Raw genomic sequence first — 27407 nt, forward strand, 5'->3', positions numbered from 1 at the left:
ATTTAATACAATATTTTATTTGGCAGACACATGTTGATATTTCTCCTAGGAAACCAAAATGTGGACATAGGTTATTCTTTCTCACTGTGGTTTTTAGCAGGCATAAGAATTGGGTATCTCAGAACAGAATGGAACACAGGAGCTTGATGAAATTTTAGAGACGGTGTAGCTCAGATGCTCTGCAGGAGACGAAACTGAGACCCAGAGAGCTGGGGTCACATGTCCAGTCCTCGTGGTGCCCATGGAGGCCTGAGTGTGGGAATCCTCCTCCGGCTCATGGTCTGGTGACTTTCCCATCTCCCAGCTCCTGCGGGAGGAAGTAAAATGAGGTGTTCATGAATTTCCCTTTTCTCCTGTGAATATGCTCTTGGGCTACAAGATTCTCTTGGTTTTCTAAAGGTTATGTTGATAAGTGTCTCTTTTTCAACATTTTAATTTGCATGTATATATGTGTATATATATGAATCTTAATCCACGGCTAGGCTCCTAAAGACAGCAGTTTTCTGTCAACAATATTTAAATAAACTCAAGCAGCTTCTACTCTCCCTCTATATGACAGAAATGCATTAAAAATCTTTGTATGATGGCATTTTGCAATTCATATATTCAGTAGCAATAACAATTTTCCTTCACAGACACAGAAGGTTTATACTTTCTCTACCACAATTTTCAGACTTGCTGGGTAGGACTTCATAATCATAATGATAAAACAATCTCCCTGCTGTAGTCCATGGCACAAATCCTCCTGAAGACAGTTTGTGAGCCTTGAGGAGGGACTCTCATTCCAACAAATAGTGACAATTTTTGCTAAATAAAATATTGCCTTTATTTCATTGAGCTGGGAATGCCCTAAGCATGAGGTGTTGCTGTCTTTCCTCACCAGGCACCTGGAGCCCCACTGATGGCTGTCCGTGTGCCTTTCTGTGGCCCCGTGATGACTGGCCTTCAGGGCTGGGGCCCAGTGGTTTTCCTCTCATGGGCTCATCACAGTGTCAGGCAGCTGAGGACTTTGCTAACATGTCCTGCCCTCACTCACAAAGTCCTTGGCTCTGTCAGTGTGCCTGTCTAGGACGTGCAGGGATGGCTTAGGAAGAGAAGGCAGACCATGGACAGAACCAGACAAGGGGCCAAGCACAGGGCTGGAAAGTCATTCAGACAGATGAGCCTGTACCTGGGTCTCCTGATGTGTGTGCTCGAGGGTCTGGGAACCGAGGCTGACATGCCTGGTGTCAGGTTAATTTCCTTCTGTGTTTAATATCCTACCCCAAAATATATCTTTCAAGACTTTATTATTATTACCATTCTAGGACTTTTGTTGATGGGACATCTCTGTATGATCTTATGTGGCTCATTAAGGGATTCCCATTTATGACTTTAGCCACAGGACAGGGGTATCACCTTCCTTTTCATTCTCCAATTACTCACGCACCCACCGAGAACTGCAGTGATTACATCCGGTGCCCCATAGGAGGTCAGGGCCACAGTTAAGGGATGGGAAAGTAAAGTCAGGGGAAGAGGAAAAAGACAGATCCATGAGACATGGGACATGGCATAGAATTGTTTAGGAAACCCTAGTCTTCCTGAAAACTTACATTGTTTTTAATGACACATTTACTGGGGACAAGCTGAGTGAATTGAACGAACCTCTTTCCTTCTTCCTCCATTTTTTTTTTTTTTTTTTTTGAGATGGAGTCTTGCTCTGTCCCCAGGCTGGAGCACAGTGGTGTGATCTCGGCTCACTGCAACCACCAACTCCCTGGTTCAAGCGATTCTCCTGCCTCAGCCCCCTGAGTAGCTGGGATTACAGGCACCTGCCACCATGCCTGGCTAATTTCTGTATTTTTAGTAGAGATGGGGTTTCACCATGTTGGCCAGGCTGGTCTCAAACTCCTGACCTTGTGATCCACCTGCCTTGGCCTCCCAAAGTGCTGGGATTACAGCTGTGATCTTCCTCCAATTTTTGTGGCTACTGTACAAATATGGATTTAGATGACAAATATCACGTATTAAAAAATCATGGGTCTTGGTCCTTCCAGGTGTTTAAAAAGATGCAGTTTTGCATAAGACTCGAAGGCACAGCTGGGGGTTGAGATGAGGTCACCATGCTGTTGCCAAAGTGATGTCTGAAGTTTTAAAATGGCACATCAGTGATGGAGCTGCCAGACTTAGCAAATAAAAATACAGGTTACCCAGTTAAATGTGAATCTCAGATAAATCACACGTGATTTTTTTTTTTTTTGCTATAAGTATATCTCATGCAATATTTGGGATATACTTATACTAAAATATTATTTATTATTTATCTAAAATTCAATGTAACTGGGCTCTTGGCAATCCCGTCGATGACTATTTTATAGAAGCAGAAACACAAACCATGAAACGTGTTTAGAGTAACGTCATACCCAGAGCCAGATCGCCTGAGCCCCAGTCCCTAGGAGGTGCCTCTGCTCTGTCGCTCTTCACCGGCAGGTCACCCCTGGACCCGTCGGCTTTGCTGGCTTAGGGGTGGGGTGTGTGTGGGGCAGGAGGCAGGAGGCTGGAGTATGAAAAGGAGGAAGCGGAAGGTATCAAGCGGAAGGGAAAGGAGAACAGGACTGGGATCTTTTGCATCCCGTCTGGATGATCACGCTTGGAGGATGGGTTCATGGATGGATTGATTCATAGGATCGTTTATTTATTCAGGGGTGGTTGAGGACCAGGTTCTGTGCCCACCGTCAAGTGGTGGAAGCCGATGTTGCATAGGGAGTTACAACCCAGTGTGAGCATCTCCTAGAGGAGGTTCAGGGGCGACTGAGCATGTTGCAGCAGGGTCACGCACGCCAGCTGGGGACCTGACATCGAGTGGAGAGCTGGTGGATGATGAGGACAGTGAGGAGCAGAGGGTGCTGCAGCTCTCCTAAGACATCCACGTGAATGCAAAGAAAACCACGCCAAGTTGGTCGGGCGCGGTGGCTCACGCCTGTGATCCCAGCACTTTGGGAGGCCGAGGCAGGCGGATCACAATGTCAGGAGATCGAGACCATCCTGGCTAACACGGTGAAACCCCATCTCTACTAAAAATACAAAAAAATTAGCCAGGCGTGGTGGTGGGCGCCTGTAGTCCCAGCTACTTGGGAGGCTGAGGCAGGAAAATGGCGTGAACCCGGGAGGCGGAGCTTGCAGTGAGCCAAGACCGCGCCACTGTACTCCAGCCTGGGCTACAGAGAGAGACTCCATCTCAAAAAAAAAAAAAAAAAAAGAAAAAAGAAAAGAAAATCACGCCAAGTTAATACCGAGATTAGACACAATGGCCCGGTCATGCTGAGCCATATTGGAGACATAGGCTAAAAAAAAAAAAAAGAAAAAATCAGTATCAGCAATTCTGTCTTTAAAATTGTGATATTTTGTCTGTCATGGGTATTTGTGCTAACCTTGGTTTTTAAAAACATATTGCATTAAAATGTAGTTGACCTTAGGCCGGGTGCGGTGGCTCACGCTTGTAATCCCAGCACTTTGGGAGGCCGAGGCGGGCGGATCACGAGGTCAGGAGATCGAGACCACGGTGAAACCCCGTCTCTACTAAAAATACAAAAAAAATTAGCCGGGCATGGTGGTAGGTGCCTGTAGTCCCAGCTACTCGGAGAGGCTGAGGCAGGAGAATGGCGTGAACCCGGGAGGCGGAGCTTGCAGTGAGCTGAGATTGCGCCACTGCACTCCAGCCTGGGCGACAGAGCGAGACTCCATCTCAAAAAAAAAAAAAAAAAAAAAAAAAATGTAGTTGACCTGACCTTCATGACTGAGATTTTGTGGCCAGGGAGGCGGCTTGCTGGCCCCCCCACACTTGAGCTCCTGTGTGGATAGAGTCTGTGGGTTGTCTTTGGGGTTCTCCTGCCTCCCCAGACAATCTCCCCGCTTCTCCATCTCTCAGTGGTGGCAGCAGCAGGCTCTGAGGTAGATGCAGACGCCAGAGGTTTTGTTTGCACAGGGTCAGGGACACGGCAGATAGGAAGTGAGCAGAAGTCTCGTGGCCTCTTTATATATGATATTTATCATCTAAATCCATATCTGCACGGTAGCAACAAAAATTTGGGGAAGGGGAAAAGAAGATTCTTCGGTTAATTTGACTTGTCCCTAAGAAGGGAGTCATCAAAAAACAATATGTATTTTCAGGAAGATTGCGGTTTCCTAAACAATCCCACGACATGTCCTGTGTCTAATGGATCTGTCTTTTTCCTCTTTCCCTGACGTCACTTCCCCATCCCTTCACTGTGGGCCCCACGTCCTCTGGGCACGGGGTGGGCTCAGCACAGTTCTCAGTGGGTGAGTGAATAATCGGAGAATGAAAAGGAACGTGATACCCCTGTCCTGCAGCTTAAGTGGTGAATGAGAATCCCTTAATGGGCCATAGAAGATCATAAATGGATGCCCCATTTGTGACTTGTAACTCATCTACTTCCACCAGTAGATGAGAGGCACAGAGCCTGGTCCTCTACAGCCATTTGATGAAAGAATGAATGATCCCATGAGACCCTATAGCTTTGGACTGTCCCCATTCGAAGACTATCAAAAGTTTTAGATCAACTCATTCATTCATTCATTTGTTCAACAATTATTTGCTGGTCCCTGGCATTGGCGGGTTCGAATCTGGTCTGGGACCATCTCCTCCTTCCTGACCGCATCACTTTCCCTTCCAGAGGCAGAGGCCGTTCGTTCCCCATCCCCTTCCCTGGTCCTGGTATTATCCCAGCCAGGACAATCGGGCCCTGTTTCTTCCTTCCTTCCCTTCCAGGCCTTGGCTGGCGGAGCAGGAGAGCAACAGGCCTTTGGCAATGGCAGGTTGACCTGCTGCTCTGCCTTGAGTGTGTACTGGTGTCCTGGCCCAGCAAGGCCACCCTCCAGGCCTGTCACCCGGCTCCTGTGTGGGAGTCGCCAGACCAAGCTGGAGGGCAGCAGGTGCAAGTCCGGCAGAGATAGGGTTATTGCGTTTGCTCCCCATCAGCCCTGGCTGCAACACACTCCTGCAGTAGCAGGGTCACTCGCGTGTTCTATTGTTGGCATGGATTCGGGTGCCTGGAGGTGGATGGAGTGGGGGCTACAGCTGTGCAGAGCCTCAGCAAAGAGGAGAGACTCAGACCCTCAAACCCACGGCCACTCTTCCTTCAAAGCGGGGAGAGGAAAACACGACGAGGACTCGAGTGTTGATTTGGGGTTGGATTTTCCAAGAAGGAGTCAGGTTCATTCCAAGCCAAGAATTTAAAAGGGGGCTGGAAGAGGGCTTTCTCCCTCTTGAGATCGGGAAAAACATGTTCTCTGATTCAAAGGGCAGCGCCGCTGTGCACAGCTCATGCGTTATTCATGAGCCATCCCACTTCTAGGTCTGAGGGACAGTTATTTATAGCATATCATCCTTTTTACAAAATGACACTACCCAGGCTGCAGGCTGAATTAAATTTAAGGCAAGTGTCCTGAACTGGGTGGAAATCCTATTGATGTTTCAGAATATATATAATGTGTGCTTGAAAATGACCATGTACAACTTGTATTTTTGCCCCATTTCTCCAGAGTGAAACAGGTTTTCGACAGCCAGACCCAGGAGTGAGCTATGGCTGCGAATGGAACGGCTTGACATCTATCTATATCTATCTTAAAGCAGCAGGAGAAACACCTCAAGCCTGTCCTGGCACTGTGGGTGGCTGTGTGATGGGAGGCTGAGGAGGCTTCGTTTTCCTGTTGGTGCAGTGTCTGGATTTTCTCTGCATTTCCAGCCTATTCGCAAACCAGTGATGACAAACCAGGCAGGTGCGGCCAGCCAGTGCGGATCTGCCCAGGCCACTGGCCCCCGCCTCCTGGACACAGTCACTCCACTGCATGCAAGTGCACTTCTGTGCAATGATAGCTATGGCCTCCATCCAGAGGAGGCAGAAGTCAGCACAGAGCAGGTGACTCAGGCCTCAGAGAGGACCCAGGGACCAGGTGGGGGCAGAACGAGATCCAGCCAGGTGTGTCTCTGCCCGAGCGATAATTTTTAGGAGGGGGAATTGTGGCAACAAGTGGATTCTGTGCATACAATACAGATAATGCTTTTTCAGAAAGCATTAAACAGCAACACCTTTTCTGGGCAGACAGCCTTCCACCAAGTAGGGAAGTCATACTCAGCTTTTAAAATGGAAAGCAGCTATTGCATAATTATCATTTTAATCAGAGAATTCAGGGGAAATGGAAGAATCTAATTCACATCGATAGCCTTAGAATAGGCTAGAAGGTTATGTCTTTCCCGGATTGTTCAATAAGACTGATTTCAAGACATGGACCAGCCAGGCATTCCTCCCGGTACCCTGTTGCAACCTGCTCACCCTGTCTGGGTTCACTGGTGTCCTGGCAGCAGCATGGGTGCTGGGGCAGGCATCTGCAGATGGAGTCGGCGGAGAGCGTGGCTCTGGGCTCCGCAGACCCGGCAGAAGCCCCGGCTGCAGAGAAGGAGATGTGGGGGAAAAAGCCTGCGCTAGTCTGGAAGTGGAGTCTCGAGCTTAGATTAGAAAGTGTGTTGACAGAAGGAATTCCCCATCGCAGTCCCATTCCTGGCTGACAGTTCTCCCAGCAGCTGGATCTGCGGGAGCGGGACTCCAGTGCACTCGGGTCCTCGGTGTCTGTCCTTCCAGGGGCATCCAGGTCTCAGAGCACATGTGCACACGAGTACAGTGGCTCTGTGACACAAGAGGAGGGTCACTCACAGCGGCCCCACGCACGGCGCCGACCACACAGACCCCAGAGGACACGTGGCGCTCTGGGCCTTTGACGAGCACAGCAGCTGGGGCAGGTGTGTGTCCAAGCGGATGACCTGGAGCTGGGCGGCCCCGCCCTGTGGCTGCGGGAATAAGAGGAAACAAGGGGCGGGCGGGTAATCACTGAGGAGCTCTTCCCAAGAGCAGAGACGTTGCTGTTAGAATCCAAAGCTGGTCCAGGAAGGCCACAGAGGGAATCGCGTCTCTGCTTGGCCACCCTGCCGTCCCTTTGTCCCTCTCTTACGCAAACATCGTCCATCCCCCCGGGTGCTTCAGACTGGACCTGGTGCCCAGGGCCCCTGACCACAAACCCCAGACACGTCCGGGGCCTCTCCAGCGCCGAGTCCCCCATGCTTCCTCACCCCGCTCAACACACCCATCTTCAGTCTTGCACTTTTCTCTCTCTCTCTTTTTTTTTAAATTTTAGATGAAGGGAAAATGGTTTCACTCTATAAAGCACTTCTTGTTTAGGGATATGTCGAAAACACAGTTAAAATTCATTCTCTTCTTTACAGTGAAAATTCCAGAACAGAAGGAACACATCTTTTCCCACTTCAGAGCGCGAGGGGGGACGAGGAGAAGCATCCTCTTTGTCTCAGGAAGCTGCGTCATTAGTTCGGGGTCAGGATAAAGGGGAAGGATGAACGCATTTGTGTGTCAGGCTGCAGGGCACCCGCTCGTGGAGTCTGCAGGCTGTCAGTCAATCACACCGATGTGAAAGCTAGGATGGAAGAGGAAGGGAATTACATTTACCTGTGTCCTGGCCACAGCCCCACTGCAGCCATGATGGGTGCTGGGGAAAGTCAGGAGGTCTCGGGATGAGAAAGAGGCAGTAACTCCCGGTGTGCTCTGTCTGGGGGACCCAAGAATGTCTACACCATCACTTCTCGGTTCTCGCTGGATGTAGCATGGGGCTCACTGGGGTCATACACCCTACGGGATTTTGAAGTTTCAAAGACCTCTGGGTTTTATTTGTCTCCTGACCTGCCCGTGTTCATCCAGGTGTTAATCTGCCACCATGCCCTCCCTGCCTTGCAGCGCAGAAGACCGCAAGGCCGCAGCATCCTGCGCCCCCGGCGGCCCCGCCGCACAGGTGTGAAGCCGTCGCACCGCGAGGGAACGGTCACTAGGTGTCGCTGTCTTCCTCGGAATGGAAGCCACGTTTCTCCTGCACCGTTGAAATGGACTGGAACAAAATTTTCTAGACTTCAAGGAAACCATCCTTTCTAATAATAATGAGATGGCAATTAGTAGGGGAAGCGGCATAAAATTATCTCACCATTTAGTGAAACCATGATTCTAAACTACAGAAAACACTGTCTTTTTTAAAGCTCATACAGCCGGGTGCGAACCGCCCTGCTGGCGGGCAGCGCCTGAAGGTGACCTGGCCTTGTCCCCCCCCTCCCCCCAGCTTCCTCTCTGTCGTGCACATGGTCGGGGTTCACGTCTCACCCCCCGTGCAGACCCCAGCAGATCCTGAGGGCAGCGTGTGGACCATGTCCGAAGGGTCCAGAGGAAGATCCCACACGTGTGGAATACAGACCCACGGCGCCTGGGAGAGTGAAGGACACGCAGATGATCGGCAGCCACTTCTCACACGAGCAACCCCTCTCTGTTTCACTGATGAGAAAACAGAGGCTTAGAGCGATTGTGTAACTTTTCCACAGCCAAGTTCAAACTCAAAGTGGGTTTCAAAATTTCGGGTTGTCTGGCTCTGAATCTGTGTTCTCTGCAGGGCACTTAGAGGGCTCCTGTGCTGGCCTCTCAGGCAGCCTTCTACGAAGGGACGTGCAGAGGAACAGGAAGGATTTCCTTTTTCTAGGAAAAACCAAAAGGCAAGAGGTAGGAATTCAGAGCTAGAGTCGCTTTACAATTAAGTTCCATTGTCGAGATGGAGAGATTCCACGACCATGACAGAAAGTGAGACTATTTAGGATTCGCCAAATAGGATGCTTTCAGAACCAATCAAGATAGAATGGAAATGAGTTGGGACAAATGGCAGTGCAGTGAGAGGAAAGGGGCGTCTTCCCGCAGCCCTGCCTCCCTCATCCTGGGAGGAAACGTCCGCAGAGGCCGGGCTCCCCCATGCCTTCCCCAGCCCTGGCTCCATCCAGGGAGTACCATCAGCGGAGGCCAGGCTCCCCTGTGCCCTGCTCCAGCCCTGCCTCCAGGAAGCTCTCTGAGCATTTCCTACAGACCCTGCCCCATGCTCTTCTCCTGCCGGTTTTCTCCGCATGCAGAAATGATGATTCGGGTCTGGTGCGGTGGCTCATGCCTGTAATCCCAGCACTTTGGGAGGCCAAGGCAGGTGGATCACCTGAGGTCGAGAGTTCGAGACTAGCCTGACCAACATGGAGAAACCCGTCTCTACTAAAAATACAAAATTAGCCGGGCGTGGTGGTGCATACCTTTAATCCCAGCTACTCGGGAGGCTGAGGCAGGAGAATGGCTTGAACCCGGGAGGCTGAGGTTGTGGTGAGCTGAGATGGCACCACTGCACTCCAGCCTGGGCAACAAGAGCGAAACTCTGTCTCAAAAAAAAAAAAAAAAAAAAAAAATGATTCAGAGCCGCCTGGAACATGGACCAGCCCAGCGAGTCGCTGGCTGTAGTTCTCAGACCCAGGCTCTGCAGGTCTCGTCCCAGGCTGGAAGAGTTGCCACCAAGGCCCGTGGGTGCCATTTGCTGCAAAAGTTCTTATGGAGAACCATGACACATAACTGTGCCTGCCTCTCAGGCCGGGAGGCCACAGCGCCTCTGCACATGAGTGGGGCCTTCCTTCTGCACTTTTATTCTGCAATTGGGCTCCGGCTCCCGGGGACTCCATGTTTCTAAGAACCACAGCCCAGCATCATTAAAGAAGGCATTATTTTGTGTTTAGTAGAGCACTAAATTGGTGAAATATAGTTGTGATTCTGGTAGTGAATATCCCTGTTGCCACGGTAACGATATTATGTCATGGGAGGCTGTCTCGAGTGCTTCTGGGAGCAGCCAGGTCTCCGTGAGCTCCTGTTTACTCTAAACACTCCAGCAGCCCCCATGTGTGCACGCTGAATAAACTCGCGCTTGCAGGAGCACCATGTGGGGGGACACCGACTCTGTCATTCCGTCAATGCACCGCACAGTCGTGAACATCAGCATTGACATACAATGGACGGTCAGGGAGCTGCAAAGGACTCATGCTCCTCTGTTGCTCAGATTTGTCTTTTCGTATTCAAAGTACTTGTAAGAGCTCCAAGTTCCGCATACTCAGCCACTAACCTCAGGCATCTGCATGGGAGACTTGGCACACAGGCTCACACACGTGCACGCACACATGCACACGTACAAGCACCCATGTATACACAAGAGTGCACACATGCGACACACATTCACACACACATGCAGATGCACACACACAGATCAGTGTGAGGAAGAGTGAGGGGGTCATGGAACAGCCCCTGCTCTGCAAGCCATGTCTGGCCGTATAGGGGAAAGAGACAAAAGAACACGCTGGTTACCTTGGAAGAGGAAAGAAAGGGAGAGACCTGCAGGTGTTGGGAGCGACACAGCCCAGAGCCACCCTCATCAAGGGACCCTCTCCCTGCGTGGTGCATTCCTCCCACCGACATTCAGCGAACAGGGGGGCTTAGTGTGAAGGACACCTGGAGTGTGTGTGTCTGTGTGTGTGAATGTGTGTGTGTCTGTGAAGATGTATGGCCTGTCTGTGTGAGTGTATGTGGTGTGTCACTGTTCTATGTGTGGTGTGTGTTTATGTGTCTGTGTGTGTAATGTGCATGTGTACTGTGTGTGGTGTGTCTGTGTGTTTTTGAATGTGTATGTGTTGTGTGTTTGTGCATGGTGTGTATGTGTCTGTGTGGTGTGTGTGTCTGTGTATGTGTCTCTGTGAATGGGTGTCTGTGTGTGCATATGTGGTATGTGTGTGGTGTGTGCAGTGTGTGTGTGTGTGCAAACGCACTGTGTGTGGTATGTGTGGTATGAGTGTGTGTGTGTGAAGTGTGTGTGTCTGTGTGATAGTGTCTGTGTGAATGTGTGTGTGCATATGTGGTGTGAGTGCGTGTGTCTATGTGTGTGTTGGGGTATGTGTGTGGTATGTGTGTCTGTACGTGTGAGAGTGTGTGGGGGGTACGTATAAATGTGTGTGTCTGTGTATGTGTGTGGTGTGTATGAATTGTGTGTGTGCATGTGTGCCGTGTGAGTGTGTGGGTCTGTGTGTGGGTGTGTCTGTGTCTGCGTGTGTGGGGGGTGTGTATGTGTGGTTTATGTGTTGTGTATGAGATGGAGAGAGGCAGGCCAAGGCGGGGAGAGTGAGGAGGAGGAGGGGCTGGCGGGTCTGTGCTGCCAGCACGATGCTAGGAGGAGTGACCCAGGCATCTGGGGGGGGTCCTTTGCCACCTGGACCCCAGCGCATGCCCTGAATCTCATTTTTGAACCCAAAGCTCAGAACACTTCCTGGCTGTCTTCCCATCAGTTTCAGCCTTACCCTGAGCAGAAAGAGCTGCCGGGGTGGGCGCAGGCTCTGCATTCTGAATGGAGGGGGCTCTGCATTCTGAATGGGGTGGGTACAGGTGACTTTAACAGTGAGTCTCAAGTTATTGTCTCGCTGGGAAAACACGCCCCGGTGACCTTCCCACCAGTGCTGGGCACTCCAGGGGGTTTCAGGATGGGGCTTTCTGCAGGGTCTTCAGCAGGTGGCATCTCACCGACAGGTGTCTCCTGGGAACCTTCTGTGAAGACCTTCACCTGAGGAAGCCAAGTCACCTGAGCTTTCTTCCTCATCGCTAATTATAAACATCATTGAAAAATAAGTGAGTGTGGTAAGCTTTAAAATGGCAAACAAATGAGCCGGGTGTGCTGGGGCTCCTGTAATCCCAGCTGCTCAGGAGGCTGAGGCAGGGGAATCGCTTGAATCTGGGAGGCAGAGGTTGCAGTGAGATCGCACCACTGCACTCCAGCCTGGTGACAGAGCGAAACTCCGTGTCAAAAAATAATAATAATAAATAGCAAACAGCAGACAGCATTATCTTAAAGTTTTGAAAATACATATGTATTATTATTATGTTTAATACATTCATACTAGGAACACAGGTTAAATAATTCTGTGACTTCACAGGTATTCCATCTCCCCTCCCAATGCCATTATGTGAATCAATAAAAGTGCAAATGGTTTTATCCCTGGTGGTCCCAGAGTCTCAAGAAGCTGAAAAAATACCTAAGTTGCCTACAGGTTACAGTGATTCACGGAGAGAACGGGCAACTTTTAAAGTTAGTAAGCTAAGAAGGAAATATATGAAAATGGAAGTTAGGAAATTAAATAATTTCTTAAGGTCATAGAGTACACCTGTGCCCACTGATAATATTTTGAATGAAAATGGAAACGTACATCCCAATTATCAATGTTTCTGTTCACACAATGCCAAACATCTTGATACTTAGACTCACAACACTTCAGCTTCAATGGCTTACATTTCCCTGGTGTGATGGGTGCCAGCCATGGGTCCATCCTGAAACATCTCCAGATCTGATGCTGAATGGCACTTTGGGCCCGGGCCACACCCCACCTTGTGTGGATTAAATGTGCTATCCCTTGTTGTTGGTTGTGTAAATTTTCACCCTTTTTCATGTGAGACATGGAGTAGGATAAGTTCTGGCCTTGAAAAGTTACAATATCCTTTCTCGCAGGTAAAAGCCAGAGGGTGCCCCGAAGCCCCTCTCAGGCTGTAAGGTTGTGGCATCCTCCTTTGGCGAATGAGGGGATCCCAGCCCAAGAAGGAGGGATTCCCAGGAGATCACGCAGCTCCTCACCACCCCGCTCTCCTATTTCCTAAGTGTGGTGTGCTGAGGAGGCCACAAAGCTGCCTTGGGGATTCAACAAAAGTCTTTTCAAATAACACACAAGACAGGTCTCCTGGGTTAATCATCTTTCTTTGTCTGAGAAAGAAAGATCTTTCTAGGTTTTATATTCACACATATTTGTTATGACTTCCTTTTGTGTCCATCAATCAAAGCTGTTCCCTCTCTTGTTTTTGGGTAGGTCATTACCCACAGGGCACTCAGTGGAGGTGAGGTGCTCATTGGCTTCATCCTATTCTTTGGTGGTTTTTACTTAGCGATTACCAGCAATTTCACCATTACTGCAGGGCACAAATTTGTTTATTTTAGCACATTTTCTTAATAGCCTTAATCTGCTGTAAAGTCAATAATGTGCTCCCCAACTTCCATGATAAAATCTTTCCCTGAAAGAATCCCGATGGAGTGCTGGTCTCTAAGGACGCAGAATGTTTTCTAAACCTTTTTGTCTTGTGTGCTGATGCTCAGAACATGGTCATTCGCAAGCACTGAGCTTTGCAAAGCTTTTGCATGAGCTGACCTGATTCTTATACCTGCTCCTTTGAAGAAGATGGACTTTTAGCTTTGGTAGTGTTGGGTGCTACAGAGCCAGCCTCAGACGTACCAGGTGTTATAGAGCCAGCCTCAGATATACCATGTGTTCCCATGTTCAACTGGAATGGGTGCTGAAAACCTGTTTACAAACGTGTTCCCCTCCTTGTTTCAGGGGACAGGCGTTCCCATGGGTTGACTGGTTCCTTCAAACCCCAACATTCAGTCTTTAAAGGCACTGTCTATGCCTAAATGCCTTACTCACTAGAAGAAGTCCACTGGGTGATGGGGCTATGCTCCTCCCTTCTCCCATGGGCATTGGGACCGGGATACTTAGATTGGAGCAGGGAATTTCTCATCAGTCACTGTGTAATGTGAAAACCAAGAGAAAGCCCAGCCCCTCCCAAACCCTGGAGCCCCAAGTCATGTGAGGAAGCTGAGATCTAATCAGAAGGCATTGGTGAGATTGTGTTAGACAGATGGGGTCACCCAACGTACAGGGTGGCCAAGGCAATGATCAAGGCCAAGGAGAAGTGAGGGACTAAATATCACAGCACCAGGATGGCTGGGAGCTGGGTGTCCTTCGCCTACCTGGAGTTGATGCTTGAATGGGGGAAGCTGGGGCCTGGCCCCAGGGATGGCGAGTGTGAGAGGGTCAGCCCCGACTTGAGAACTGTGGAGCCTCGAGAGGGACTTGGGACATCAGCAAGTCCTGTGCAGCATGGGTGAGCAGCTTTCTGATTTGCTGGGGCCCTTCTTGTTGCCATGAACAGGAGTCCAGGAGTGGCTGCATATGGTGTCCCAAGGAGCCTGGTAAATAAATGTGCACTGGCTTTCTGGGAGTGAGTTATGAGGAAACACTAAGGGCATGAGGAGAAGGTGGCTGGATGTCCACAGCCCCCTGGTCCTGGGCTCTGATAGCTCCTCAGCATAATGAGTGGAAATGAAGGGCCTGGCATAGTGACTTGGCCGATTGGCTTTCTTCTATTCTCATTGCTAAATTAGTATTGCTGTTAACATTTGCCAATATTTCAACCTTGGTGGACTGGCATCTAACAGTCTTGAGCTTGCAGAGGCCATTTCTGTGCTGGAGTTTTGGTTTTCGAGGCGCATTCATTCATAAAAGCTGTTGTTCCCCAGAAAGCAAGCACTGAGAGCTAGTATTTCCTTGAGCATTCATTTTATTAGGTTCTAGAAATTTACGTGATCAGATGAAGAGATTCAAATAGTTTGTGAAGGAGTTAGGAATGTACAACCCCTTCCTTTTGAAGACATTTATAAACCTACTGAACATATTCTGGAAGCTGGTCTGTGGACAGCCCAGTGCTATATGCTGGGGAAGTGAGAGTCAGCAAAGCCGTCTCCCTCCTCTGCCAGAGGTTTTACCCTCAGACGAGAGGCTCACATATGAAAGCCCAAAGACAAGAGAAATTAGGGGTGGCAATGTACTACTGTAAAGTACAATCAGAGTGTGACGGAAATAGATGATAGCTTCATTATTTTTAATGAATGCATTGATTTAAGAATATACAAAATTTCCTGCGTGACCAGCTGAGTCTCCACGCGCAGAGAACGAACCCTAAACAACACCAGTACTTCGTGAGCAGTTTCAGGGATATTCTTTAATGCTTCTCTAACTCATTTCATCTTGATTTGACCTTTCAAATGTAAAAGAGAGTTTTATTGTTCATCTGGATGTCTAGTAAATTCAATAAATAAAGTTCAGAAGACCGATGCCTAGATGAGAAATAGAAGCTGATGACCTTTTTTTTTTTTTTGGTGCCAGCCATGGTGACCACACAGGACTGGGGGGTGCTTCTGGCTTTGGCCGTCCCAAAGCCTTTGGGTCTGGATGAGCCCCAGGTAACCGGATGATGGGCAATCGCTTTTATAAAGTGACAGTTTACTTCTCAGATCGCTGTTACTAAAATTAACACTGGATCGGGCTCTCACGAAAGCTAAAAGCCTTTGTTTGTTCTGGTCTCAGTTCTCAGGGACCTAAACGTGACATTGTTCGTGTCAACCTCCATGTACTTTGCTCAGTCATAGAAGACGCAAAACATAGCAAATTGTTTTTCTTCTGACCCTTGATCAAAAGGGGGAGCACAGCAGTCAACAGTTTAGAAAAGTCCTCTCACGTTCACGCCTGCGTCCCACAGAGTTCTGCGATTTGGCAGGCAGGCTGTGTGAGTGGGCCCGTCTCCTCACTGAAAGAGATTCTTGGTCCTCCAAGGTGAGGTCCATGGCTCCAGCCCCGCCTCGCCTCCCCTGGCCTCTATGTTGACTTCCCATTACAGATGGAGAAGCGCTTCCCGGAGTCGGCATCTTCACAGACAGGAAGACTCGGGACAGCCTCAGTGCAAGACGAGCCATCTCCATGCGCTGATGTGGTTTTTCCGAAGTAAAGTAAGGACTCATTTCCAAACTTCATGCAAACAAGGCAAAGATTTGCCCATGACGGTGGCAGTGAAATTGCGGGATTGTCAACGTCAGACAGGGCGGACATGGGGGCTGGGAAAAGCCATGCAGACACTAGCCGTCTCAGGACCCATGTTGTCTGGATTCTAAAGGCCTATTTTACAGCCTTGCTTGGTTTGAAACGGTTCATTTCTACCTTGAGCCTTTCCAGGGAGTCTAGCGACCAACTGACAACCTCAATAAAGATCCATTCCTGGGTCAATAGCAATTCAATGATGGGTTGAGCTTCTGAAGTTACCAAAGCTTTCATTTCCTGTCCCTTCCCCACATGAACTAAGTATTCCCGGTCCAGTCAAGATGACACCAGACCTTCATGTCAGCAGCCCGGGACCTTCTTGCTGGTTAACAGGCTACAGTAGCTGCAGCGTCATCCTCTTCGGCAGTGTTTTTCAAATTTTGGATTAGGACCCATTTGGCTCATGAAATTAATGTGCTGAGCCTCTACAAGCAAGTACTGAGGAAGAAGAAAAGCAGGAAGGAACTGGAAGAGAAAATATTTCAATGCAATGCACATAATGATGCATGGTCTCCTAAACTTTTCTGTGTGTGTGTACAGGCTCGATCATGGTGTAAAAATCTATTAAACGGGTATCATAGCCACTACTGTACTGCAACATATTCCAAGCAACACAGACAGAGGCTCCCACATCTGGATTTTTTTTTCCTGTAAAAATAAGAAGAGGCCGGGTGTGCTGGCTCACGCCTGTAATCACAATACTTCGGGAGGCTGAGGCGGGTGGATCGCCTGAGCTCAGGAGTTTGAGACCAGCCAGGGTAACATGATGAAATCCCGTCTCTCCTGAAAATACAAAACAATGAACTGGGTGTGGTGGCACGCGCCTGTAGTCCCAGCTACTTGGGAGGCTGAGGCAGGAAAGTCACTTGAGCCCCAGAGGCGAAGGTTGCAGTGAGCCAAGATTGCACCACTGCACTCCAGCTTGGGCTACAGAGTGAGACTCTGACTCGGGGAAAAAAAAAAAAAAAAAAGAAGAAGAAGAAATTGAGTCACAGATTTTGTAAAAAAAAAAAAAAAAAAAAAAAAATCAAAATATTTATTAAGATTTATATTTATTTGAATCACCTTTTAAAATGTTAAGTGGGAAAGTGGGATTTTTTTCCATCAAATACGTTCCTTCCTTCCTCCCATTCCTCCCTCTCTCCCTCCCTCCCGTTCTTTCTTCCTTCCTTTTCTGTATTTTAAAAAATATTTTTAATATAAGTAGTGTTTTTAGTAGTAAAACAGAGCCAACATTTGCATCTGTCCAGTAAGCGTTTTTCTAGCAGGAAACATACAGGCCTGTGCCGTTTCCATTCTTAAAAAGATGGAATGAATAATACAGAGGCGAGAAGGAAGTCAGGCGCGGGAGAAAGTGAGTATTAGATTCCATTTCCGCTTGTTAGTTTTCATGCCTCTGAGCTGCTGCATCAGTGAATGAAGACCTTTTAGCTTTTTACTGCTTTCCCTTTACTAGGTTAAATTGTATTTTTTCAGTATTTCACCCCAGTCATGTGCTGTAAATCTATTCTTACTTTAAGACAGAACGCATTTCACAATATATTTGCCTGACACAAGCCTGGGATGAAGGCAGTTTGCAAAGATGTGTTCTCCCTGATTTTCTTTTTCCCTGTGAGTAAGTAGCAATCTGGAGAGTAGTTAGTGGAGTCAGTGACTCAGCTCACTTTGCTGTGGTTTCTGCTCTGTAATCAGCATGGATGTCTGGTCATTTTCGTAGAAACCAAGGAGAGTCCTGGAGGAAATGATGAGGTGGGTGTGGTCCTCCAGCCCCGAGATGCTCCAGCCCAAATTTCAGTTTAAGATTATTGTGCATTCACAGTTGCTCAGATAAAACAGTTTTCACTTCCCACAGACTCAGTGTTTAAAAATTAAGCTTCAGCAAGAGGAATAAATGTTTTCTTACACAATTCTCTAATTCAACTTGTTTTCTCTCTCTGTATAGGAAAACCCTGGAGCAAAATACGTTACCAAAAAAGGACAAACTAAGGCTTGTGACTGCAATTTAAAAATTGTTAAAGGACACCGTTTCATAGGGAATAAATGAGAAGTGGGTAATGACTGTTTATTTGAACGATTCAATGCAAATTCCCTGGAACAGTAAATCTGGCTCAGTTTGTTTAAAGTAGAACATGTTTGACCTGAAACTTCTCAGAAATACAAATATTTTGTAAGGTGAGATCCGATTTAATAGATTTCTCTTTCATTACTTGTATTCATATAAAAACCAGAGAGTATTGTGACATTCAAAAATCAAGTAACTTGATATTAAAACCACAGCAATACAGGACATAGGCGTGGGCAAGGACTTCATGTCTAAAACACCAAAAGCAATGGCAACAAAAGCCAAAATCGACAAATGGGATCTCATTAAACTAAAGAGCTTCTGCACAGCAAAAGAAACTATCATCAGAGTGAACAAGCAACCTACAAAATGGGAGAAAATTTTTGCAACCTACTCATCTGACAAAGGGCTAATATCCAGAATCTACAATGAACTCAAACAAATTTACAAGAAAAAAACAAACAACCCCATCAAAAAGTGGGCAGAGGACATGAACAGACACTTCTCAAAAGAAGACATTTATGCAGCCAAAAAACACATGAAGAAATGCTCCTCATCTCTGGCCATCAGAGAAATGCAAATCAAAACCACAGTGAGATACCATCTCACACCAGTTAGAATGGCCATCATTAAAAAATCAGGAAACAACAGGTGCTGGAGAGGATGTGGAGAAATAGGAACACTTTTACACTGTTGGTGGGACTGTAAACTAGTTCAACCATTGTGGAAGTCAGTGTGGCGATTCCTCAGGGATCTGGAACTAGAAATACCATTTGACCCAGCCATCCCATTACTGGGTATATACCCAAAGGACTATAAATCATGCTGCTATAAAGACACATGCACACGTATGTTTATTGCGGCACTATTCACAATAGCAAAGAGTTGGAACCAACCCAAATGTCCAACAACGATAGACTGGATTAAGAAAATGTGGCACATATACACCATGGAATACTATGCAGCCATAAAAAATGATGAGTTCGTGTCCTTTGTAGGGACATGGATGAAACTGGAAAACATCATTCTCAGTAAACTATCGCAAGGACAAAAAACCAAACACCGCATGTTCTCACTCATAGGTGGGAATTGAACAATGAGAACTCATGGACACAGGAAGGGGAACATCACACTCCGGGGACTGTTGTGGGGTGTGGGGAGGGGGGAGGGACAGCATTAGGAGATACACCTAATGCTAAATGACGAATTAATGGGTGCAGGAAATCAACATGGCACATGGATACATATGTAACAAACCTGCACATTGTGCACATGTACCCTAAAACCCTAAAGTATAAAAAAATAAATAAATAAATAAATAAATAAGATAAAAATAAATAAATAAATAATAAAAAAGAAAAAAAAAAAAAAAAAAACCACAGCAATATAAATGACAAAAACAAGCAGCTCAGAGAGGCAAAGTAGCACTTGGTTTCCTAAGCCTGTGAAACTACTTGCGTTTGCTGGCTAGATTTAATTTTCTAAGACTACACAGTGACGTTTAGTTACTAGTTAAATGGTTTTTATAGAAATCTAGTTAGAAAGTGCAATTGAGTTGTGTCTCTTCATTGCTATTTTCAGTTAAGAGCTTCTTCCAAAGGCCAGTCTGCACCAGGTGTAACTATTGAAGCTAGTAGGGTGATCGATAGCAATTGAATGATTAGTTGAGCCTCTGAAGTTACTCAAGCAACTATTTTAACGTTACAGATTTAAGAACATCTCTTGCTGCAAACGTTTGATCACAGGAGTCCATAGCTGAATAGGTGTGAGGCTAGGATATAGTAACCTCCTTACTTTCAATCATGTTTTGCTATATATATAGTTACACATGTCACATAGCCATGCATAAAATGAATATTTGGTCCTCACAGTGAAGAGGAAAGTCCAGTCATGCTTTGTGATTTAGACACCTTATTGTCATCATCATCATTTTTGCAAAGGGCTTTCTATCCCACCTTCGGCTGGAGCCTGGTGTGCCCCCCAGAGTGATGGACTTGTCCACAAATCTCTGGTCTTACTTATTTTCCTCTCATGGCTAAAGGCTCAAACATCACATACGGAGGCAACAGACACAAGGAAGACAGTATCGACCAGCATTTGTGAACATATGTGTCTAAGAAATAATAATCACAGACTTTCCACAGAGCTGCAAAATTTACTAAGTGTTTTTGCCTTGTTTGATTCTCACAAAAATCCTAAGAGCAGGAAGACACCCCTGTTTATAAATGAGGAAATGAGCTGGGCACAGTGGCTCACTCCTGTGATCCCAGCACTTTGGGAGGCCGAGGCAAGTGGATCACCTGAGGTCAGGAGTTTGAGACCAGCCTGGCCAACATGGCGAAACCCCATCTCTACTAAAAATACAAAAGTTAGCTGGACGTGGGGGCACATGCCTGTAGTTCCAGCTACTTGGGAGGCTGAGGCAGGAGAATCAGTTTAACCCGGGAGGCGGAGGTTGCAGTGAGCCGAGATTGCGTTACTGCACTCCAGCCTGGGTGACGAGAGCGAAACTCCATCTCAAAAAACAAATAATAATAATAATAATAATAAATTTTAAAAAATGAGGGAATGGTTGCTCAGCACTGTTGGAGCATGGCCAAGAGCACACAGAGATGGAGCTGGGCTTATTTGGAGGTTTCTGGTGATAAGTCCCAGCTCTTGTACCACCCCATCCCTACAGGACCCCCAGTTTTTCTGAATGGTATAAATGGTCTCACAATCAGGAAGAAGGACACCATAGCTCAGCTGAGCAACCAGAGGGCAGGCCAGCAGTTCGCCAGTTTGCTGTCACTCTCTTAGCCCTCTGGTTCTGACCCTTGTGAGTGAATGTAAATAGGAAGAACATGAAAGGCAAATAATCCTAATATCCCACAATAGTTTCCCATCCAAGCACCCTTTCTCTTCAAAGCTCCCAAAGCTTTGACAACCACCTGGTGCTCATGATCTGCTCTATCATCTCAGAAGGCACAGTTCTTGGGTCTTCTCTCTCTTATTCTTCAGAATGAGTCCTCCCTCCAGAACCTCCTCTGAGATTTGGCTGTGGTCTCCCACGCCCTGTCAGGCAGCGCCTGTAGGCTTTTGTGGTTCTCGTTTCCAACCCTCAAACCATGGGAGACATGGAGGCTCTTCGAAATGATGGTGACACTGCTCTCCTGGGGAGGGCTGGACACGGATCGTCCTTTCCCAGCTTGGCTTAATCTGAAGCAGGAGGGTCTGGCTGAGAGCTGGGATGAACTGCAATCTGGTTCTGCCGGATATGAAATCGACCGAGAAATGATGCCACCAACAAAAGTAGTTTCTAAAGTTTGGGAATGTCAACATTTTTTTCCTTCTTTTACAGATTTTCAGATAACGGAGTCTGGTCCCTCTGTCCATGGGCCATCAGCACCTGCAGTTCACACACCACTTCCCAGGGACGGAAGCATCTGCAGTGCAGCACCCACTATAGGAACAGCGCAGATTCATGCATCTGCAGTGCAGCGTCCACTGAGCTCAGCACCCACTGCAGGAACAGCGCAGATTCCCGCATCTACAGCACAGCACCCACTGCAGGAACAGCGTAGATTCCCAAATCTGCAGCACAGCACCCACTGCAGGAACAGTGCAGATTCCCGCATCTACAGCGCAGCACCCACTGCAGGAACAGTGCAGATTCCCACATCTACAGCGCAGCACCCACTGCAGGAACAGTGCACATTCCCACATCTACAGCGCAGCACCCACTGCAGGAACAGTGCACATTCCCGCATCTACAGCGCAGCACCCACTGCAGGAACAGTGCACATTCCCGCATCTACAGCGCAGCACCCAGTGCAGTAACAGCGTAGATTCCCACATCTACAGCACAGCACCCACTGCAGGAACAGCGTAGATTCCCAAATCTGCAGCACAGCACCCACTGCGGGAACAGTGCAGATTCCCACATCTACAGCGCAGCATCCAGTGCAGGCACAGTGCACATTCCCGCATCTACAGCACAGCACCCACTGCAGGAACAGCGCAGATTCCCACATGTAGAGCACAGCACCCACTGCAGGAACAGCGCAGATTCCCACATCTACAGCACAACACCCACTGCAGGAAGAGGGCAGTTTCCCGCATCTACAGCACCACATCCACTGCAGGAACAGCGCAGATTCCCACATGTAGAGCACAGCACCCACTGCAGGAACAGCACAGACTCCTGCATCTACAGCACAGCACCCACTGTAGGAACAGCACAGACTCCTGCATCTACAGCACAGCACCCACTGTAGGAACAGCACAGACTCCTGCATCTACAGCACAGCACCCACTGTAGGAACAGCACAGACTCCTGCATCTACAGCACAGCACCCACTGTAGGAACAGCACAGATTCCTGAGCGCCGCCGAGCACATGCATCCTCGCTGCACGGAAGTCACCTGCCACAAGGCTGGAGTTGCCAACGGTTTGTGTTTCTAAGTTCCACTTGGGAATTAGATCACATCTTTAATAATAATAGTTAAATCCCTGTTTCGTTCAACTCTAAGTTTTTATAAACTCAAATATCTATTTTTGTAGATATATACAAAAGCTCACAAAATGTATCACTTCAAATCCCTACCTGTTGGGTCTCCTGAGCATACAAACTAAATTGATAGTAATGAACTACCAGAGTTTAAATCTTATGTTTCTTCTAAATAATGAACTCCTGTTTGTCAACCTATATTTTCACTTTTGTCTATACTCATGTGCTGTGTATTTAAAGAAAGAAATACGCAAAATAGTGATAGACATATAAAAAAGAGTGATCTATTACCAACCTTCCCCCTTCCTCTCTTGTATATTGGAAATCTCCATCTACGTAGCCCAATTACATCTCTTCATTACTCTGGTTTGGTGTTACTCACTTTTACAATATAGTTGTTTGCAAAATTACCTTGAAAAACGCAAATTTTTTAATGTGTACAATTCTATTTGTGCTAAATAAATTTAGACCTTTCATATATTCAACATTATTGTTGGAATTCTGTCCTCAAAATCTTCCACCAAAAATAGTTTTTCTGTGCATTTCCACTGAAAGTACCCTCACCTCTCCTCAGGCTGAGCTCAGTCATTCTGCACTTGGAAATCTTAGCCAATAGTTAAGAAAGGTTTAACCAAAATGTACATATGACTGAAGAAATATTTCCCATCATCATTAAGAATGTTTATCAACCTTTATTAAAAATAGTAGTGTCTAAAATAGTAAACCTAAGGTAATGATGCTTTTACATGCTCCGTGATCTTTCGGCCAAAAAATATTTTCACATGAATGACAACTTGGTTAACAATACCTGTAGCGTATTTTTTTTTAAAGTTATTTTAAGGAGAGTTTGTGATCTGATTTCATATTTGTATCAGTTGATAATCTGGGAAAATCGCTTTAACATTTGGGATTCACCTGATATGGAAGACTTGTAACTTCTCATTTAAGAGTTGCTGGTCTCTTTCCTTATGAACACATAATATCATGCTGTAGAGTGAGAGTGAATGGTAGGGGTAAATCCACCCCTCCACTCATCTGCCCACTCATCCACACATCTACCCACTCATCCACCTATCCATCTATCAATCCATCCACCCATCTACCCACCTATCCAACCATCCACCTATTCCCCCATCCACCCCTCCACTCGTCCACCCACTCATCTACACATCTACCCACCCACCCACCTATCCATCTATCAATCCACCCATCTACTCACCTATCCAACCATCCATGTATTCCCCCATCCGCCCCTCCACTCATCCACACACTCATCCACACATCTACCCACCCATCCACCTATCCATCTATCAATCCATTACCCCGTCTACCCACCTATCCAACCATCCATCTATTCCCCCATCCACCCCTCCACTCATCCACCCACCCACTCATCCATCTGTCAGTCTATCATCTTCCTATTAATCTACCCATGCACCCAGCTTTTCAACTTTTTTTCAACACTGCAGAGGATTTTGCTTCTTCATTTTTTCATTTAAAAATATAACCCAAAAGAGAAATAGCAGAGAAGTGCTGAAGGTTAGAGAGCTAGAATCAGAATCAAGGTCTCTGAGCACAATCAGCCCATTTTTCATCAAGTCTAATAAAATAATTTGAGTACTTCTGCTTTCCTGAAATAAACAAAAATTTGATTTTCAACAAGCTACATGTTGATAATACAGTTCATAAATCCTCTTCCATATTAAAAGGACACAATTTGAAATGGAGACACATGGGTCAGCTCTTAGCTATCTACATCCAGAAGATTTATTTCCAAGACCCGTAAAAGAGTGGCACCCTCTGGCTCTTCCAAACACAGATGTCGACCATCACACAGCCTGCCTGCTCATTGCTGGTTACACAGAACAATCTCCTCTGCTGTTTTTAGAATCTTGAGCTACTTCTGTTATTTTTTAAAAGAGTCAACAGCTATTTCACAATTTTGTTCTTTAGGAACAATTTTCATTATATTTTACTCTCACAGACTTTTAAAAAATGATTTTGAAATGTTCCAGTCTGCCTATGGGCTGGCATCAAGAGTCAGCAAAGTCACAGACCTCCCACACTGTGAGATCAGACTAATGCTTTGTGTAATTAGCCAAGGGACACAAAATATTTACAAAAGAGACCTGACTTTGCAGACAGGCCCAGATGCAGTCTACTTCCATCCAGCTTCTGGTGGTCACGAAATTTAGAGCAGAGACATGCAAAATTGCAGTTTCCCTCATCTGTGAGAGGCGGGGCTGAGCCAAATCTGAGCTCAATGTTTGTGGCAAAAATGACCCGGGGCCACGTGCAGTGGCTCTTGCCTGTAATCCCAGCACTTTGGGAGGCCAAGGCGGGTGGATCACCTGGGGTCAGGAGTTCACTACCAGCCTGACCAACACAGTAAAACCCCATCTCTACTAAAAATACTAAAATTAGCTGGGCATGATGATGGGCGTCTGTAATCCCAGCTACTCAGGAGGCTGAGGCAGGAGAATCACTTGAACTCGGGAGGCAGAGGTTGCAGTGAGTTGAGATGACGCCACTGCACTCCAGCCTGGGTGACAGAGTAAGACCCTGACTCAAAAAAAAAAAAAAGAAAAAAAAATCCTTAGATGTGCAGACCTTACTGAACCATTCAGGAAGCAAATACACAACGCATTTGCTTGTATTTAGAGGAAAGCTTATAAACATAATGTTTTCTGTTTTCTAAAGCTGAGACTTGGGTAGTAACACAGTGGGAGGGAGCTGAGTCCACAGCCAGGAGCGTCTGAATCTCCTGCTTGTGGCTTTCCAGAGCCCCGGGGAACTGTTTCCTCCAACTTGGCCTCTGGCTTGGAGTTGATGTCCTTTTCGATGAGGTATCCTGAGGAGCAAACCCCTTCCTTCAACCTGAAGTGCCTCTCCTTGCTAGTAAAATAGACTCAAGTAGATTGCAGTTTACAGCATTTTGTAGGTTTTATTTTAAAGCCCAGTTGACAATGGTTTTATAAATTAAAACAGATGTGACTATAGAATTTTTGTCCTAAGCATCTACTGTTGGTCCTCCCAGGCTGATACAACTCTGTCTATAGAGTCATCCCTGGTCTAGCCCTCACTTTGAATGACTTGGTTTTATAGATTTGTCCACAGTCTCAGATTAAGCATACATTTCAAATGAATAGACATACATTTAATGTACACACATACATGCCTTTAATGTTCAGATTTGGACCGGGTGTGGTGGCTCACATCTGTAATCTCAGCATTTTGGGAGGCCAAGGTGAGCAGATTGCTTGAGTCAAAGAGTTTGAGACCAACCTGGCAACGTAGCAAAAACCCTGTCTCTACTAAAAATACAAAAAATTAGCTGGGCATGATGGCACATACCTGTAATCCCAGTTAATCAGGAAGCTGAGGTGGGGGAATCACCTGAGCCAGGGAGGTTGAGGCTGCAGTGAGCCGAGATCACACCATTGCACTCCAGCCTGGGCAAACAGAGCACAACCCCATCTCAAAAAAAGCAAAACAAAACAGAAAACATACGAAACTCCCCCAAACCCACAATGTTCAGATTTGATGGAACATACATGCATACAGGACATATGAGAAACCGCCTAGCTGTGTGGAAATCAACACGTATACTGAGAAACTTTGAAACCAAAGAGGGCAAAGAGAGGGAGGCTGCGGCCTGTGGAGAGACCAGGCTAGGACTACCAGGCTCCTGGGGCCTTGGAGGCACTCGGGAAGGGTGGGTTTCCTGAGCTTGCTCTCCAGAAAAGCTTTCCTCGTCCTCCCAGCCCAGGTGAAGCAAATCTCTCAAACAGGATGGCCTCAGGGTGAGCAGAGCCACTGGGCCGCAGGGGATCTTCCCCAGACTGCTGGGGGAACTGACAGCCTCCTCAGGGGCACAATGGGAGTCCCTTCTTTGAAAAGATCCCAGTGATTTGGTTTTTATATCTGATCTCTTTAGAAGCTCTTGCAGCAAAGACTATTTTATTAAACAAACTTTTAATGCTCTTTTCAAAGCCCAGGTTATTCCTTTAGTCTTGTGTGTGTGTGTAAGGAGTATCTTACCTTTCTCTTCTTCATTTTCTCTTTTATTCCACACACTCTTTTTTTGCAAAGCGGTTTATATATGTCCCTATGTTTTCTGATGACTTTGGGAGGAAGATGAAAATATCCTCCATCAGAATCCAGAAGAGAAGAGGGAGGCAGAGAAGGCTCAGCTGTGGACACTCAGTTCCCCCCAGGGCTGACGGGATCTCTCATTCCTGGTCTTCCTCATTTCCCAATTTTTCTAGGCTTCTTGTTACCATGGTTACTCCTTGTCTGGTGGCCTGAAGAGATGTCAGGACCATTTTAGTGTCTATTTTGCTTCATTTTTTATCTTCATGAAGGATGGGTAAAGAAATACTGTCCTGAACTCAACAAAACCTTCTTGGGATCAGGGTTCCACCCTCAGACTTGGAATTCTGTGATGTTAACCCCTTCTGAGAGGCACTGAAATGTGTCCTTTTAAATTGTCTTCTGGAAAGAGATGTAGGAGGGACGGGAGAGACTATCTGCAGCATGGCTTTTGCCAGAATAATGTTAACATTGAACGTGCACAGGAAGAGACCAGCATGAGTGAAACTGACGCAGCTGTCTACTTTCTGGCTGTCTGTAAGGTGAAAATGCACCTTCCCGAAGGAGGCCCTCCCTGGCCCGGTCTGGACTCACCTCCCACGTGGCGTCCTTCATGGAGGAAGAGCTGAAGTCTGCGCGGCGGTGACTTTCATCCTTGTTTACGGGTCTTAATTCCTTCCTCAAGTGCACACTATTCAAGGAAAGGATGTGTTGCCTCTGCAACCATGGTTTTCTCATTCAACGTCTACACCAGGACACGCCAAGAGAAGGACGGAGCCGAGACCCAGGCAGGCTGGTGACAGCAGTGCAGACACATTTCCAGGTGGAGGGTTTGCAGCCCGCTCTAACTTAATGTTCCCGCTCCCACACTCCACTCCCAGTCTGAAATGCATTTCGAGGAGAACAAGTAAAACCTGCCCTCTTAGAGTTCAAAGGAAGTTTCCCGGAGACAGCTGAGACCGATCAGCTTATTGTTTAGGTAAGAACAACAGAACAGAGAGGCCGAGGGATTCCGGAGGTTTGCGGAGCGGAGCGGATTGGTAAGGGTGAGCCCTGAACCTGTCTTTGCTCAGTTCCATAGTCCACAGCCTCGTTACCTACTGCAAGTGTCCGGAAAAACCCATTCAGAG

General features: G+C 47.0%; 1 long non-coding RNA gene across 1 annotated transcript; it reads right to left on the reverse strand.

Annotated features, from left to right (window-relative positions):
- On the reverse strand, positions 1–26674 carry LOC134731575 (uncharacterized). The gene is made up of 3 exons (XR_010113979.1): positions 26227–26674; positions 25540–25637; positions 1–307 (listed from the first exon to the last, which is right to left on the reverse strand). It is a non-coding gene; the product is annotated as an uncharacterized lncRNA (long non-coding RNA).
- Between the last annotated feature and the right edge of the window lie 733 nt (positions 26675–27407).

The sequence above is a fragment of the Symphalangus syndactylus genome, chromosome 10 (assembly GCF_028878055.3).
Source record: "Symphalangus syndactylus isolate Jambi chromosome 10, NHGRI_mSymSyn1-v2.1_pri, whole genome shotgun sequence".
NCBI classification, from domain to species: Eukaryota; Metazoa; Chordata; class Mammalia; order Primates; family Hylobatidae; genus Symphalangus; species Symphalangus syndactylus.